The sequence below is a fragment of the Capricornis sumatraensis genome, chromosome 8, assembly GCF_032405125.1.
Source record: "Capricornis sumatraensis isolate serow.1 chromosome 8, serow.2, whole genome shotgun sequence".
Lineage (NCBI taxonomy): Eukaryota > Metazoa > Chordata > Mammalia > Artiodactyla > Bovidae > Capricornis > Capricornis sumatraensis.
In genome coordinates this window covers 61176610-61195663 of record NC_091076.1, presented here as the reverse complement: position 1 = coordinate 61195663, position 19054 = coordinate 61176610, and the positions used below count along the sequence as shown (strand labels likewise).

At 37.7% G+C, this 19054-nt stretch overlaps 1 protein-coding gene and 1 pseudogene across 6 annotated transcripts in view; one reads left to right on the top strand and one right to left on the bottom strand.

The window, feature by feature from the left end:
• Window positions 1-19054, bottom strand: part of VMP1 (vacuole membrane protein 1) — a 127882-nt gene that overhangs the window by 42024 nt on the left and 66804 nt on the right. The gene's annotated exons all lie outside the window — the stretch shown is intronic.
• LOC138082717 (small ribosomal subunit protein eS1-like) lies at window positions 11550-12289 on the top strand (annotated as a pseudogene).

Sequence of the window (19054 nt, the reverse complement as noted above, 5' to 3'; positions counted from 1 at the left end):
TCGTCTCACACACTAGTAAAGTAATGCTCAAAATTCTCCAAGCCAGGCTTCAACATTATGTGAACCGTGAAATTCCAGATGTTCAACCTGGATTTGGAAAAGGCAGAGGAACCAGAGATCAAATTGCCATCATCCGTTGGATTATCAAAAAAGCAAGAGTTTCAGAAAAACATCTATTTCTGCTTCACTTACTAGGCCAGAGCCTTTGACTGTGTGGATCACAACAAATTGTGGAAAATTCTGAAAGAGATGGGAATACCAGACCACCTGACCTGCCTTTTGAGAAATCTGTATGTAGGTCAGGAAACAACAGTTAGAACTGGACATGGAACAATAGACTGATTCCAAACAGGAAAAGGAGTACGTCAAGGCTGTATATTATCACCCTGCTTATTTAACTTATATGCAGAGTACATCATGAGAAATGCTGGGCTGGAGGAAGCACAAGCTGGAATCGAGATTGCTGGGAGAAATATCAGTAACCCCAGATATGCAGATGACATCACTGTTACGGCAGGGAAGTGAAGAAAAACTAAAGAGCCTTTTGATGAAAATGAGAGAGTAGAGTGATAAAGCTGGCTTAAAGCTCATCATTCAGAAAACTAAGATCATGGCATCTGGTCCCATCACTTCATGGCAAATAGATGGGGAAACGGCAGAAACAGTGGCAGACTTTTTTTTTTTTTGACTCCAAAATCACTGCAGATGGTGACTGCTGTTGCTGCTGCTGCTAAGTTGTTTCAGTTGTGTCTGACTCTGTGCGACCCCATAGATGGCAGCCCACCAGGCTCCCCCGTCCCTGGGATTCTCCAGGCAGGAACATTGGAGTGGGTTGCCATTTCCTTCTCCAATGCATGAGAGTGAAAAGTGAAAGTGAAGTTGCTCAGTCATGACCGACCCTCAGAGACACCATGGATTGCGGCCTTCCAGGCTCCTCCGTCTATGGGATTTTCCAGGCAAGAGTACTGGAGCAGGGTGCCATTGCCTTCTCTGGCAGATGATGACTGCAGCCATGAAATTAAAAGACACTTGCTCCTTGGAAGGAAAGTTATGACCAACCTAGACAGTATATTCAGAGAAGGCTCTCGCCTGGAAAATCCCATGGACGGAGGAGCCTAGAAGGCTGCAGTCCATGGGGTTGCTGAGGGTCGGGCACGACTGAGAGACTTCACTTTCACTTTTCACTTTCCTTCATTGGAGAAGGAAATGGCAACCCACTTCAGTGTTCTTGCCTGGAGAATCCCAGGGATGGGGGAGCCTGGTGGGCTGCCCTCTGGGGTCACACAGAGTTGGACACGACTGAAGTGACTTAGCAGACAGTATATTAAAAAGGAGAGACATTACTTTGTCAACAAAGGTCCATCTAGTCAGGCTATGGTTTTTCCAGTAGTCATGTATGGATGTCAGAGTTGGACTACAAAGAAAGCTGAGTGCCGAAAAATTGATGCTTTTGGACTGTGGTGTTGGAGAAGACTCTTGAAAGTCCCTTGGACTGCAAGGAGATCCAACCAGTCCAGCCTAAAGGAGATCAATCCTGAGTATTCAATGGAAGGACTGATGTTGAAGCTGAAATTCCAATACTTTGGCCACCTGATGCGAAGAGGTGACTCATTTGAAAAGAGCCTAATGCTGTTAAAGATTGAAGGCGGGAGGAGAAGGGGACGACAGAAGATGAGATGGTGGGATGGCATCATTGACTCAATGAACATGAGTTTGGATACACTCCGGGAGTTGGTAATGTACCGGAAGTCCTGGTGTGCTGTGGTTCACGTGGTCACAAAGAGTTGGACACGACTGAGCAACTGAACTGAACTGAACTGAACAGATGATCCTAATGAATCTGTGTAATTAGGATCTTTGATAACACAAACATATTAAGGTTGAATAAATTCAAGCATGAAAAGAGAAGAAAAGCTTTAAATGCTGAGTTTTAGGAAAAATACATATAGTTTTTACTATTCATACAGAATTTTAGAAGACAAAATTACAATCTTTTTAAATAACCAAAATTCTTATTTAAAAGCAATTAAATTCAACCCATTAGTGCCGGTAACTAAATCAGTTCAGTTCAGTCTCCCAGTCGTGTCTGACTCTTTGCGATCCCATGAACCGCACCGTGCCCGGCCTCCCTGTCCATTACCAACTCCCGGAGTTCAGTCAAACTGATGTCCATTGAGTTGGTGATGCCATCCAGCCATCTCATCCTCTGTCATCCCCTTCTCCTCCTGCCCCCAATCCCTCCCAGCATCAGAGTCTTTTCCAATGAGTCAACTCTTCGCATGAGTGGCCCAAGTATTGGAGGATCAGCCTTAGCATCAGTCCTTCCAATGAACATCCAGGACTGGTCTCCTTTAGGATGGTCTTGTTGGATCTCCTTGCAGTCCAAGGGACTCGCAAGAGTCTTCTCCAACACCACAGTTCAAAAGCATCAATTCTTTGGTGCTTAGTTTTCTTCACAGTCCAACTCTCACATCCATACATGACCACTGGGAAAACCATAAAGTTGACTAGACGGACCTTTGTTGGTAAAGTAATGTCTCTGCTTTTGAATATGCTATCTAGGTTGGTCATAACTTTCCTTCCAAGGAGTAAGCTTCTTTTAATTTCATGGCTGCAGTCACCATCTGCAGTGATTTTGGAGCCCCCCAAAATAAAAGTCTTACACTGTTTCCCCATCTATTTCCCATGAAGTGATGGGACCAGATGCCATGATCTTCCTTTTCTGAATGTTGAGCTTTAAGCCAACTTTTTCACTCTCCTCTTTCACTTTCATCAAGAGGCTTTTTAGTTCCTCTTCACTTTCTGCTATAAGCGTGCTGTCAACTGCATATCTGAGGTTATTGATATTTCTCCCGGCAATCTTGATTCCAGCTTGTGCTTCTTCCAGTCCAGCGTTTCTCATGATGTACTCTGCATAGAAGTTAAATAAGCAGGGTGACAATATACAGCCTTGACATACTCCTTTTCCTATTTGGAACCAGTCTGTTGTTCCATGTCCAGTTCTAACTGCTGCTTCCTGACCTGCATACAGATTTCTCAAGAGGCAGGTCAGGTGGTCTGGTATTCCCATCTCTCTCAGAATCTTCCACAGTTTCTTGTGATCTACACAGCCAAAGGCTTTGGCATAGTCAATAAAGCAGAAATAGATGTTTTTCTGGAAACCTCTTGCTTTTTCCATGATCCAGCGGATGTTGGCAATTTGATCTCTGGTTTCTCTGCCTTTTCTAAAACCAGCTTGAACATCTGGAATTTCACGGTTCACGTAATGTTGAAGCCTGGCTTGGAGAATTTTGAGCATTACTTTACTAGCGTGTGAGATGAGTGCAATTGTGCAGTGGTTTGAGCATTATTTGGCATTGCCTTTCTTAGGGATTGGAATGAAAACTGACCTTTTCCAGTCCTGTGGCCACTGCTGAGTTTTCCAAATTTCCTGTAACTAAATATATATATATATATATATCAAATATATATGAAATATATGCAACATCAAATGACAGAACACCAACTATGTTGTTTTGTTCTATCATTTATATATATGTACATTATATATATACATTTATAAAGTATGCACATATATATACATACATATATACACAGTATATGGACGCAATGTAGTAAAGATGAGGAGACTGTGTTTAACCATTAATTCAACAAACGTTTATTACGTGCCAAACACGTGGAACAACAGATACACTGAATTAAATTGGTAATCTGGATCCTCACAGAGCTCACAGTGTAATGGGAGGAGACAAAAACCAAAGAATGGGGTGGCAGGCAAGTTGTAATTTTAAATACGATAGCTGAAGAAGGACTGAGGAGAAAAGGTGATGTTTGATTAAAAACCTAATGGAGGTGAGGGAATAAGCCAGGGTAAGAATGTAGGGGAAGAAAGTTCCAGCAAGTTTTTTTCTCTTGAGAGATAGAGGAATAATCTAGTGTGTATATGTGGGTGGTGGGTTGCAATTGGCAGAAACGCAGAAAGACATGAAGACTCGGGAAGCCTACAATGACTAGGAAAGCATGAAAAACAAAAACAGTGCTTAGAGAAACAGACTATCCGAACACCGCTTCTACAGACAACGCAGCGACACATGACAGAGCACCAGCTATGCCATTTCCAAACGTCTGTAAGCCACAATTTCTTCACCTTTTCTGCAAAATGATGATAAGTAATACCTATCACCATGATAATTTAGAAATAAAACTGATTATGGGACAAAACTGGTTATACTGATATCACTATCAAGAACAAAAACCTGCATGTGTGTGCGCCAAGTCACTTCACTCATGTCCGACTCTGTAGGACTCTGTGGATTGTAGCCTGCCAGGTTTCTCTGTCCATGGGATTCTCCAGGCAAGAATACGGGAGTGGAGTGCCATTTCCTTCTCGTGAGGAATCTTCCTGACACAGGGATCGAACCCGCGTCTCTTATGTCTCCTGTACTGGCAGGCGGGTTCTCTACCCTAGCTCCACCTGTGTGTGCTCAGTCACATCTGACTCTCTGCAACCCCATGGACTGTAGCCTGACAAGCTCCTCTGTCCATGTGGATTCTCCAGGCAAGAATACTGGAGTGGGTTGCCACGCCCTCCTTCAGGGGATCTTCTCAACCTAGGAATCGAACCCAGGTCTACCGCATTGCAGGCGGATTCTTTAACGTCTGAGCCACTACAGAAGTCCCTGGGAAGCCCCCCAAAACCTGAGACCGGATGAAATAAAATATCTTATCCGATTTCTTACTCACAGACTATGTGAGCTCAGTTCAAGCACAGCATAACAAGTAAGGGGATAAGAGGCTTTCATTTAGTTTCTAATTTCAAAAAGAGAAGAGCAACATAGTAATATCAAAGAAGGAGTGAAGTCACTCAGTCGTGTCCGACTCTTTTCGACCCCATGGACTGTAGCCTATCAGGCACCTCTGTCCATGGGATTTTCCAGGCAAGAGCGCTGGAGTGGATTGCCATTTCCTTCTCCAGGGGATCTTCCCGACCCAGGAAGAGGGCTATAAAACAGGAAGGAGGGAAGGAAGGAAATGCATTAAGAATTGAAAATCTATCAAACCTGCCTTGTACAACCAATTGGTTTACCAAATACTCCACGAAAAGAGGGTAATGGTAGAGGAGGTTACTATTTCTGAATGCCAATTCTTAATCAACATATTCTTGTCTCCAGAAAATAAGAGGAAATTTTTTTAGTTATTTACACCTGTAATGGTCACCACAGCATTATTACTTATCTTAAAAGTAAGTGAAGTTGCTCAGTTGTGTCCAACTCTTTCTGACCCCATGGACTATAGCCTACCAGGATCCTCTGTCCATAGGATTTTCCAGGCAAGAATACTGGAGTGGGTTGCCATTTCCTTCTCCAGGGAATCTTCCCAACACAGGGATTGAACCTGGGTCTTCTGCACGGCAGGCAGACCCTTTACCATCTGAGCCACCAGGGAAGCCCACTTATCTTAAAACTTACCTTAAAACTCACAAATCAACTACTGGGTGGTCTAGGAGGAAGTAGAGATAGAATAAGTAAGGTTTCAGGAGGCTTTCTTAGGGGCTTACCCTCAGCATTTGCTAACATTTTCAGATAAACAGTAGAGAACGTTTTTTGGAAGGTCCAGGTAACCAACCATTCAGAGCTTTTTCCTCCCAGTCCTATCACTTCATGGCAAACAGAAGGGGGAAAAGTGGAAGCAGTGAGAGATTTTATTATCCTGGGTTCCAAAATCACTGTAGATGGTGACTCTAGCCATGAAATTAAAAGATCCTTGCTCCTTGGAAGGAAAGCTATGACAAACCTAGCCAGCGTATTAAAAAGCAAAGACATCACTTTGTCAACAAAGGTCTGTATAGTCAAAGCTATGGTTTTCCAGTAGCCATGTATGGATATGAGAGTTGTATCATAAAGAAGGCTGAATGCCGAAGAACTGATCCTTTCGAATTGTGGTGCTGGAGAAGACTCTTCAGAGTCCCTTGGAATGCAAAATCAAGCCAGCCAATCCTACAGGAAATCAATCCTGAATATTCACTGAAGGATTGATGCTGAAGCTGAAGCTCCAAAGCCTTGTGTGAAGAGGTGACTCACTGGAAAAGATCCTGATGCTGGGAAAGATTGAAGGCAAAAGGAAAACGGGGTGGCAGAGGATGAGATGGTTGGATGGCATCAGTGGACTCAATGGATATGAATTTGAGCAAGCTCTGGGAGATAGGGAAGAACAGAGGAGACTGGCATGCTGCAGTCCATGGCATTGCAAAGAATCAGACCTGACTTAGTTACTGAACAACAGCAACGTAGTCCAAGTTATCACCAGTAAAACCGGCCAGTATCTGCTGCTTTCTTTTCCTCTCTCTATCCCTGCTTAGACTTCTGTTGAAAAGAAACCATATGGTGATTTTTAGGAAGGCAGGCAGGCAGGCATCCACTCCTATCAGTGCCTGCCGGCCTCTACTTGAAATAACAATGAACATTGTTGCCCAAGAAGAACAACAGTGCTCTTGACATTCAGGGAAAATGTCTGAGTATGCAAGATTTATTAGAAATGACACATTACACAAGTAATGCATTTTTCTTTTCTTCTCTTTTTCCTGTCTGAAGCCAGTATCTCCTCATGTGATCGCCTCATGTCTCACCAGAAAGGGTATTTACCAAATCTTATTTGATGCTAGAGAGGGAAAAAAAATCACCCTCTATTTTTAGCATTTATAATTGATTGTATTTTAGTTACAAGTAACTAATAAATAACTTTTATTTCCAGATTCAAACTGGAATTTAAAAAACAAAAATCATATGACAATCTGCTGTGTATGTAAGAACAAGAAAATGAGTTTGTGAATGAAAAAGAAAAAACTAAAAATGGTTGAGATAAACTTAAACATGCAAAGCTATGAAAACCAGGTCAGTACAGAATTTACAAAGCTGTCAGGGACAGGAAATTTAAAGACTGAAAACAAAGGATAAACATAAATGGCATAATCTCTATAATGAAAGAGCAAATAGTAGGATTCTTTCCTAAGACAGAACCAATCATCCCACTAAACAAGTCTATAAATGGTCCTGGAAAAAGGAACAGAGCTTAACTTCCAAATCTATAGTTGAAATTAGAATTTTAAGGTAGGAAGTGCCAAAATCATGGCAATAAATTTAAGGATCATGTAAACTTGAGAAGGAGGAAACACGGCAGGTAAGTTTCAAAGTGGACAACAGTAGGAGAACATATTTAGGGATTATTTAAATATAAAATGACGGATTACAAAAGTTTTAAGTTATGAACAAAGGAAAGGGAACTGAGCGTGGTCTCCCAAGTAAACAGTTTATTAAACAATTTATTTGAAAAATTAGCAAAATTCATTGCCAAACAGGTCTGCAGTTGTAGAAATCTGAAAATACACAAACATATTAATAGTAAAAAATCATGCGCAGTTCTGACAATTTCATGTTAGAAAAGATATAGAAGAATTAAATAAAGATACCTGGGGGAATTAAAATGATCAAAGAGTTTTGGGGATATTAGATACAAAAAGTAAACAATTGTTTTCTCTAGAAAGGCTGAAAAGGTAACTGACATTTCTAAGTTATGAAAAGTGGATGAAAATTTATGAAAAGAAGAAAAGGGAAGTGTTAAAAAAAAAACCTTACAATACTAGAATGAGGGTGGCACCCTTTACTTTATAATATGAAACAGGGAAATTTAAAACAAACTAACGGAAGCACAGACTTAAATAACAGCCTATAAACTTACTGAAGTCTTTAGCTCAAGAAGTAGTAAAAATATAAGTTTTTGTAAGTTTTGATAAATTATTGGATGAACACCCTTATCAGGGAATGTGGAGAAGCAAGTCTATAGAGTACATGCCTACTTTTGCGAGGAGAAATGAACTAATGACCATGCCCACTTCCACATAACGCTTTAGTTTAAGAGCAGGATAGTCATGTTGTTACATTTTAAGGCCCAAGACAGGAAAATGGGAAGAACACTACCAAGAAAAATTTCCTTAAATACTCAGCAAGAGAGAATTCCAGACCTATTACGATAAACCAAGAACCTTGACTAATCAGAAACAAAATCACCTTTTGAAATAGGAAATGAACAGTCCATGTCTTGAATCAACTCTCATCTTAGGCCAGAATCCCTAGGAGCATTCAGCAGATGCAACAGAGGGTGGGTTTGTATTTAGCATATTACTGATTTGCAAACCCATGAGCAAAAGCACAGTATACATGAAGTCCATCAGTCCAAGTTTCAGTGAAAGGGGACTTTCTAAAGGCACTTTACAAAAGGTCTTTGAAACACAAACCTGAATAAAATCTTTAAATTAGTTTAACAAAGGTAACCTAATGCCTGTTCACTGCTTGTCCCCCCACCGCATATCTGTAAACAGGTGTGCAAATAAGAACAAAGCAGACATATAGCAAAATTATATTTTTCTACAGTGTTTAAAGCAAAGTAACTAGAAAAATCTTAAACATTACTCATTGCTTTGAAAATGACTGTGTTAACCTCTATTTTCATTTTTAAATCATCTAATTTCAACTAGAATTGCCTGATCTTCAAAACAAATGTTTCTCTTCTAGAATATAAACAATTTTAAGCTTCCATTATTCTGTAGTAGTCTTTCCTGTGAAAAATAATTAGCTCAAAATTTTCTATCATGTTCTTTTCCCTAAGCTGATTTTGTTACCAAAAAAAAGGTAAGCAGAATAAAAATGATTTTTAGGCGGTTTAATTTAAATGTATTTATTAAATTTATATTTAAAATAAAAGTCTGCCCAAGATGAAGTGATTAAACACAGAAATGAACAGGTAAAAACAAATGGATTTAGGAATGCACAATGAGTTTCCCAGTGGCCATTCATTCGGCAGTTTGTGTCAAACTGCGAAACTCTCCTCCCTGTTAATACCATTCTAAGAATGGGTTAAAGAAACAGAAGAGTAGGAAAAGGAAGAAAGATCAAAAGTCTGGGAGTGGAGTGGAGCGAGAAGAATTCAAAATAAAGTGAAGCCTTTCCGAGAAAGCAAATAAAATGAGGCATTAAGGATTCCACCATAACCATGCTACATGTGCTTAAAAACTACAACTACATGACTATTTTAAGTGCTACCTTTTCTTGTTGAACCAAATGTAAGTGACCTTTATGTACCCCAAGCTAACTGTGCTAGTAGCTGCAATATCCTGCAACAGAATCCTTCAAAAGAGACCACTTGGAATTGCTTAATCTTGATGGTACTTAGTGGTAAAATCATGAGCCAGCTCTGAAAGAAGATCTAGCAGGCCTGCCTTTTCATAAACTTAACGTTGTTGGGTGTGGTTGGTTGATTTTGAAAAGAGAAACTACAATAAGCCTTGGTAGCTTTGACACAGCCTTTAAATGATAAAATAAATGGGTTTAACGTGTCTCTAATGTTTATTATGGTAAAGTTGATCAGTTTAACCCTTTGCAAACAAGCAAGGGATCTTGAAAGCAGGAAGCTTTTCTGTGGAACTCCTGACGCAACACAAACCATAGCAGTTACTGCAAAGCTTAATGCAAACCCTCTAGAGTCCACGTTGACAAATTCTTTAACAAGCCCTGTGGTTACAGGGAAGCTGGTTTCACTCTGACTCACTCCTACTCAAACAGTTTACTGGAAATGAAGGGGAGGGGGAATTTTCAGAGAAGTCATGTGATGGCCAGACAAACCACAGCCAGTAAAGGTTCAACAGAGTCAAAAACAGGTCCCAGCAACAACCGACACCCAGAGTTTTCAACTGGCACTAAATTATATGAAAATGAGTCCTGGTGGGTTTCTGATCATCCACACCATGAAGTCTCTCATAAATCTCTGTATATATTATAAAAGAACAGATACTTCACAGAGGGAAAAACCAGCAGGCATTGACATGGTCTGTGCAACTACAAACACTTCATAGGAAAATGTGCTTAACAAAAAACGGCATCAAAGGAATGGTAAAGCACTTCAGTGAGTGTGTAAATAATCATTATTAAATGCTTTCCCCTTGTCTCTAACCTCAAATGATCAAACATATATTCTATCATTAGCAAAAAAAAAGTAAAATTAAAAACTCTTTAAATATCACCTTGTGCTTTGAGGGGATGTTCACTGACTACACTACACTCAGTATCTTGTAATGACCTACAATGGAAAAGAATCTAAAGAAGCGTGTGTGTGTATATATACACACACACACAACTAAATCACTTTGCTGTACACTGACACACTGTAAATCAACTATACTTCAATATAAAAAAAGCTATTACTCAGTATTCAAAAAAAGAGAGAACAGTACAACTGATGAACTTTTTTGGTTCTTAAGTTATGTGTTTTCACTAAATAAAATAATGTAAATAACCTGAAATTTCTGAATAGGATATAGACCTTATTAAGTCAAAAAAGGGTATTTTTAGCCTCACATATATATAATACACACTAGTAAAAGATATCAGTATTTAAACTGAACTTGGGTACTTAGTTTCAATAAATCAGACTAAGTGTAAGTGGCAAGTATTAATTAATTTAAATACTGCTGTCCTAAACAGAAGCTAAGAAAAGCTCCCTTAAAATAAAATTAAATCCAGAAGCTACAAAACAGCTTTTGAGGAACTACTTAATCTAAGGTGATGTACAGACTCACAAATTATACCCAATAAAAAGACAAGCTAACCACAATAAATATGGAGGGGAATACTGTATTCTTTTAAAAGATGAAGTTCTAAGAAATTTAAATTTCTTATTTCTAACTCAATTCTCAATTTTCTATAGTGACAGGAATAATAAGAAACGGTAACTTTCACAGTCAGCAACCTAATATCTTGAGAGAAAGAATCCAAGTAGCTAGGTCACTTGGACAGATGTCGTTTAGGAAAGCAAACTTATTCAAACCATATTCTTCTAAGTAAATATGTATAACATTCCTACCCTACTGTGTAAGTTTTAAACACAGAAATACCACAATCACCCCCATGTTCCCATTCCCTATTACTTCAATAACCCTGGCTGACCTAACCTTTTAGGGTACATGAAGCAAATAAGTTACTTTATTTTTTTCTAAAACTCTTTTATTCCAAATGTCTTTAATTTTTCTTTCCTTTGGTTATGCAGCTTATAGAATAAACAAGCCACCACAATAACCTTCATTTTCTTCCCAAAGCACAGAACTTCACAAGCTTTGTTTTACTAAATGTGAATTAAAAATTATGTGATCTAACTTAATGATGTCTACTACATCATCTTCAACTCTTGCTTTCTTATGACTTTTTTTTTTTGCTGCACCACGTGGCAAGTGAAACTTCTTTGACGCAGAATCAAATTCATGCCCCACTGCGATGGAAGTATGGAGTCTTAACTGGACCACCAGGAAAGTCCTCAGATAAACTTTTTTTTTAAATGAAAGATTCTTTAAATTCTATAGTGCTTTGTAATCAGCTGATTATTAAACTCAAAGATGGAAAACGATTAAATCTGTTTTATGTAAGAGGATTTCTGTGTTGAAAATATTTTATATTTTATTTTGTGGTGGAATAAGATTAAATGCTCCGTTTTGACTGAGCAGCAACATGGCAGTCTGCCAGAATAAGCACCTTACAAAAGGTAGCAAAAAGGGAGGCTAGAGGAAAAGTGGTTGATCCATGTTCTAAGAAAAACTGGAATAATGTGAAAGCACCAACTATGTCCAACATAAAAATATTGGAAAAACTGGTCATGAGAACTCAAGGAACCAAAATCACATTGGATAGCAAGGGTCATGTTTCTGAACTGAGCTTAGCTAATCTGCAGAATGATGAAGTTGCATTTAGAAAATTCAAGCTAATTACTGAGGATATTCAGGGCAAAAATTGGCTAATTTTCATGGCACGGGTCCTGCTTGTGACAAAATGTGTCCCATGGTCAAAAAACGGCAGCCCATGAATAAAGTTCATGTTGATGTCAAGATTACCGATGGTGATGAGCTTCATTTAGGCTCTGTTGGTTTTACTGAAAAGCACAACAACCAGATTTGGAAAACCTTATACTCAGCACCAACGGATCTGCCAAAACCAGAGGATGACCTGAAAGAAGTTGTCAATAAACTGAGCCCAAAGCCTTGGAAAAGACATGGAAAACACTTGCCAATCTATTTATCTGCTCTATGATGTCTTTGTTAGAAAAGTAAAAATGCTTTTTTCCCAAGTTTGAATTGAGAAAACTCATGTTTCATGATGAAGGTAGTAATTTTGGAAAAGCGACTGGGAAAGAGACAGGGACTAAAGTTGAACAAGCTGATGGATATCAGTTACCAGTCTAGAAATCTGTATGAAATTCAGACTTGTAAGAGTGACAATAAAAAATCTTATTTGTGACGCTAATAAAAAAGTATGAATATTACATGAACTTGTTTCATGTAACTGTACATTTTCTCTCTTAACTGATATTTCCAGTTCATTCAAAGAATCTACCACTTGAGTAGTATGTGCAAGACCATGCAGGTGCTGCCAAAGATACTTCTTTTGTGGTCTCCTCTCATGGAGCTTATAAGCTCCTGGGTAAGAAGAGAAAAGCCTAAAAGTAGCTCTAAAAGAAGGCAGAAAGTGACATAAGAAAGAAATAGCAAGAGATGATTTCTAGGGAATGGGAAGATTTTTTTTTTCTTTAAACACGTGCCCTCTTCCAGGTGGATAACGTTGCTAACTGTACTGTTTAGGGAGAAAATTCACAACTTTGGGCTGATCCAGGAAAAGCTGGCCTGGATAGCTATGCAGCAGTATGTGACTGAGGTAAGGATCACCCCCTTTCTCAGAATCCTGAGGCTTTCTTAAGAGTCGGGTCAGACTACAACCTGAATGGGAAGATTTTTGAGCAGCAAAGTTTCACGACCAGAGGTATTTTTCAGAAAATTATTTTTGCTGCTTTATTTGGAAATAGACTGGGGGAAATGGGGCTGGAGGAGGAGATCTACTAGAGAGTCGCTAGAAATGTTCAGGGGAAAGCTGATAAAGGCATGAACCAGCAGTAGTAAGGGAAAAGAGAGGACAGATTTGAAGATAGTGTGGCAATAAGTAGAATCAACAGGCCTTAAATGATACTGGGTATGGGAGGTGAGGATGGCATCAGAAGACTTAGATTTTGACTCCAAGTGATTATGAGGATGGTGATATCATTAACAGAACAAAGGAGAAAAAATCATAAAGAGAATAATTAAACATTGCATGAAATAGTTCACAAGGCACATAAACAGCTCTCTAGGCCTAACTTTCATAAATGATGCTAGAATTGTTCAAGGTCATAGGAAGCTACATTCATTCATGTCTACCTCCCACAGACATCTAGTAAAAACATGATAGGAAGCCAAGGGCAAAAGGAAGTCAGCTTAGTGGAAAAACACTGCCTAATCTCGCTCTTGTGTCACAAAAATAAAGTAGGTAGCATAAAGAATCAGAATTTAAATAAATGCATTAATAATCTTTTTTTCCTCCCCCAAATACCTATAGAACAAAATCCAACCATCAGTCCAAACTGGAATTTAGGTAAATACTTAGCTTTAAAATTGTTACCTAGAAACAATTTCCTATGAAAGCATCTACATCCTTTAACAGAGGTGGAGAGCACATGGTAAGGCGATGACAGCCAAGGCTTTTTTCCACTCTTCCTGCTGATAAACTCGATTGTACCACAGGGCTTTACCTTCAAAAATGAAAACCGCATTTCCCACCTCATGTCATTTTACTTAATTTGCTATTTTACCTGATTTGCTGTTCTAGCTATAATTGATCCAGCTTTTTAATATTTTATTGACCTTGTCAAGTTGGGGGTTTTACAGAACACCATCTATGAGGAAATTCCAGCACCGAAGTCAGATAAACTTTTGGATCTTTATGAAACTGATTACTATAAAAACTTTCAAATCCCAATCGATAAACTATAGCTAAAAAGATGTTAGGATTATAGATTACCAAATAAAAATCTAGTACCTTTTTACATACCATTAATAACTATCTACAAAAATATAATATTCAATTTATAACAACAAAACCTAAGAGGAAACTATCATGTTAATATCACTGGGAAAACAGTGTCAGAACAATACACAAATAGGTAATGACTTGAAAAAGAGAAATTTAGATTCCTGTATTATATGATAGGTAAAAATATTTTAATACATAAAAGATTTAAAAGTAAAAGAATAAAACCATAAAAGGACTAAAAGGAAATGCACTGGAATATAATCATAAGGGTTCAGGAAGGTAATTTTAGGCATAACTCCAAAAGGAAACATCAAGGTAATGGAATAAAGATAAAAATGTAAACTTCTTTATCTAAAAAGCAAAACATGGTAAAACACACAATAAACAATATGGACAAATTACTAGAAGCATATGACAAAAAGAATCACCTTAAAAATGTCAAATAGGAAAATGAAAAAATACACTAAATACAAAAAAAATGGTAAACCAGAAAAAAAAAGGGGGGTAAAAAGGGGGTTAAAAAAGGGTAAACTAGATGAAGGTGTTTTTTTTTCTTTTTTGTTTTTCTGTAGTTTCAAAATTTTATACAATAAACATACTTTGCAGTCAAAAAGAAAATTATTTCAAAAAAAAGATGTGAAAAATAGGTGATGACACTGAAAAATGTTCATTATGTTTTCATAAAACATAATGAAAACAAAACAAGTCAAAATAATAGATAGAATATGATTCACTTACAAATATTTACAGGAAAAAGAATGAAGGATGAAAAGAGTTTTTGAAAGTATACAAATATGAATTTTCTACAATAAGTTGTATATAATCACTTTGTAATAAGAACACAATTTTAAAAATCAGTATTAAATGTGTTATGATATATATGCTGAAAAAGAATCTAAGACTAATACATATGGTATGATTTTAGTTTTTAATTAAAAAAAAAAGTTATCCATACAAAGAAAATAGTCTAGAATATGGTGGTTATTATCCTACTTTGGGGAATAGGTGTGTGTGGGTTTTCACTTTTTATTTTTAATACTTCTGGAAAGTGTCAATCTATAAGCCTTAACACAATATGTAAACATGCAAACCTGGAAATAATAACAGAAGTAATGAGCCTAAGACAACTTTGTTACTAAAAACATAAAGAATGTTTGCAACATCACTGATTAAGAAATAAAGCGACAAAACTGTTGTAAATTTATTTGCATAGTGAAAAAAAAAAACAAACACAAGGATGTATTCCAAAAGTGTATCAAAACAACTGAAGTATCTTACTTGGATATAGTAATATTCCACAGTGTTAAGTAAGAACAAACAAAAACAAAAATCTTATATCTGACAAACTTATTTTACAAAACTCTTCTGTGACTCATGAATTAAAACATTAGTACTCTCAGCCAATTTAAAATGTGGAAACTGGCAACAACCCGCCCCAACTATTTTTCACCCGCAAAATAAATAAAAGTTGGGATTCCCTCCTGGCTCAGTGGTAAAGAATCCACCTGCCAATGTAGGAGACTCGGGTTTGATCCCCGATCTGGGAAGATCCCACATGTCACAGGGCAGCTAAGCCCATGCACCCCAAGTACGGAGCCTGTGTTCAAGAGCCCCGGAGCCCAGCTACTGACGCCCTTGTGCCCTAGAGCCTGTGCTCAGCAACAGGAGAGGCCGTGGGGAAGAAAAGCTTTCTACCACAACTGGAGAGTAGACCCCACTTCACACAGCAAGAGAGAAACCTGCGAAGCAATGCAGACCCAGCACAGCCACAAATACATAAACAAATAAGCACTGAAAAAAAAAAGTGGCACTGGGATAACCCAGAGGGATGGTATGGGGAGGGAGGTGGGAGGCGGGTTCAGGATTGGGAACACGTGTACACCCGTGGCGGATTCATGTTGAAGTATGGCAAAACCAACACAATATTGTAAAGTAAAAAAATAAATAAATAATAAAAAACCTCATAAAACCTCTTATCTAAACCTGGGGAGAAGTATATAGGGATAGATATACCTATACATTGAAATCTATAGTAAAAGTCACAAAACAGATGGATACTGGTAAAAAAAAGGCATTATAGGCAATAAAGAAGAGAAAAATCAAATGTAGCAAGAAGAAAAAAATTTTTAATCAGTTCTTCATTTTTTGTTGGATTAACCTGGATGAAAATGTTGCTATGCTGGCTTACAACAAAGCGCTAATCTCAAAGTCAGAAAACTGGTTTGAGTATTGGCTCTGAGATTCCTGAGTGTTTCCTATTCAAATTGGGCAAAAAATCTGCATCATGGTTGTCTTGAGGCACTTCATTCAAGTGCCTTATAGATAGATTCTTATGAAATTAATCAAAAGAAAATTGATAGGGAAGATGACAAAACTGTTAGGGATGAGTTACTTTTATTATACTATTTTACTTATTATTTCTAATTTGTATATGTTAACTATGGGATGTTAACTACAATTTGGGATATAAATTTTAAATAAAATGTTCATAAAGAGTATATAATTTCTGATGCTTTTCAGTCGCTAAGTTGTGTCTGACTCTTTCTGACCCCATGGACTGCACGATGCCAGGCTCCTCTGTCCTCCATTATTTCTGGGAGCTTGCTCAAATTTCTCACTAAAGAACATGAAACAGAAGTATATATTTTGTATACTTGATTTTTTTAATACAAGCAAGTATGAAATTAGGGAATAAGAAATACACAGTTTACCCTGAAATAGCGATGGTAATTATTGGCTTTATAGGACAAAAACAGTTAAACCTCATAACCATTGGAAGTGTTGTGTACAATTCAAAACAAAGTAGAATTAGAGAGGATCTATTCTAAAAGTAATCAAAATAATTATGGTTGTAAGGGATGAAGGAAAAAGATTACTATGCTAATGGTAGATAAAGATTTAGAGTCTTCAAGATGCAAAAGTCTTTAAGAGCTCAAATTATATGAATCAGATGAAGCATGATTTACTTCATCAAATTCTAGAAGACCTGAGTTTTTGGAAGTTGAGCTCTTAGATGGTAACAAATTTACAGAATGCATTATTTACAACCCAAGTATCAAAAAAATGTGAAGAATGGAATGCCTCATCCAGCTAATGTTCTACTCAAAGCAGGGAGCTGCTATGCAGGGGTCCATGAAAGGTATCACATAGAGTGAGACAAGGAACTCATTCTTTCTGGAAATAGCAATTCCATTTGTACACAATTAAAACTCACAAGAATTTTTAAAATTGAGCCAATATGAAAAAAACATTGAGCCAATGTGGGCCTCAATAAGCCTTCACTGGCTAATTGTAAGACAAAGCTTTACAGTTTCTCACATGAGTATATCCTCCTGCCACAGGAGAGACAACTTTTTGTTATCCGACAGGCTCATCACTTCCCTCTTTCTAGGAACCATGTCTAAATTCCTTTTCTACAGTTGCTCACATTACATGATGTCAAGATCAATTATCACCTCATTCTCCTTCCTAGAGAAATTCTAGTTTGTACAGTAAGCTTTCCATGTCAAGATGACCAAATAAGACCTTTGCCCCTGTAGGAGATTAAAGACAACTGCCAGTTCTTTGCTTACTCCTCGAATTGAGAGGTGGGTCTAATTTCCCTTTCTGAATCTCCACTGGCTTTAGTGACCTACTTTGCGCCAACACAATGTGGCAAAGTGACTAGGATTCCCAAGGTTATGTCACAAGAAAATCTGCATCTTTCAGAACACTTGCCAGAACTCAGGTGCCAAGACATGAGGAAATCCAAGAAGCCCATGAATAACTTGAGGTCCTAAACCAAACGTCCAACTGAACTCCAAACCAACAGCCAGAATCAACTTACCAGTTATACAAGTAAACCATCTTGGAAGTAGATACTTCAACTGACAGTCAAGCTATTTTGCCCAAATTGCACAGCTGTGAGCAAAATAAGCTATTCTTGTTTCAAATCACTAAATATTGGGGTGGTTTATATACTCAGCAATAGATAACTGGAACACCTTTTATCTCAATAATAACCCCAAACAGAAACACTGAACTTGGTCTTTGATGAAACTAGCATTAATTAATTAAGACAGGGGCAGATGGAAAGAAAATATTGTATCTGAGAGCCTGCAGTGAAAGACACGGAAAAGAAGCAAAGTGATTTGTATCAATACTACAGAACTCCACAACGGATCACAGGGCTGAAAACAAGGAGACTATGTAAATAGTACTTAGCACTGTGAGGCAACTTCTTGCCCCAGTCCTAAAGAATAGATCAACTATAGTCTCTAAACAAAGAGAACCAAAGGTTCTGGACTCAGGACCTGTTTGTGTAGGCACTGTCAGACTTACCACAAAGTAGATTAAGTGAAAGTCTACTCAGTAAATGAAGATCTCTAACCTGCCTTCCACAGCTTAGCTTTAGAATGTCAAGAGCAAGGTTTATAATCCCTAGGCAAGAAAATAGAGACCCATCACTAGAAAAACAACTATCCCAAAGGAAAATGGATAGGAACTGATACACAGAGGTTCCAATAAACTAGGTGGCCTGCCACTCCTGTACCTTGCTTCAACATACAAAGTTCCCATTCAGCTTTATGTGCTTTATTTTTATATATAATATAAATAGAAAAAGAAGGATCACCAGGCTTTGGGGAAAGCTTCCAACAGGAAACAGAACAGACAAAGGGGGAAAAAAAAATGCCCAGAGTACTGAAAACTTGAAGAAACTAAATATCTTCAAAAAGATAAGCCATTTTGGGGGAAGTATAATACAAATTGCTTTTTGAAAATAAATACATGACAGTGGGAAAACATTTTAATACTAAATTGTAGAAGAAAAGTTGAAGAAATTGGATACAAAGTCAAATGAGATAAATATTAGGAGGAAAATTATAAAGAAAAATAAAAAAGATATGATATAGATACCACTATCAAAATAATAAATTCCAGATAGTAAGAGTAGAGACCAAAGATGGTAAATGGACACACAGAAAATACATGAAAGTTTCCCAAAACTAGAGGACACTAGGTTGACAAGTTTCCTGAGTGCCTAGCAGGATAAATTTTAAAAAGACCATATCTCAGACTTCCCTAGAGGCCTGGTGGTCAGAGTATGCAGGCCAACGCAGGGGACGTGGGTTTGATCCCTG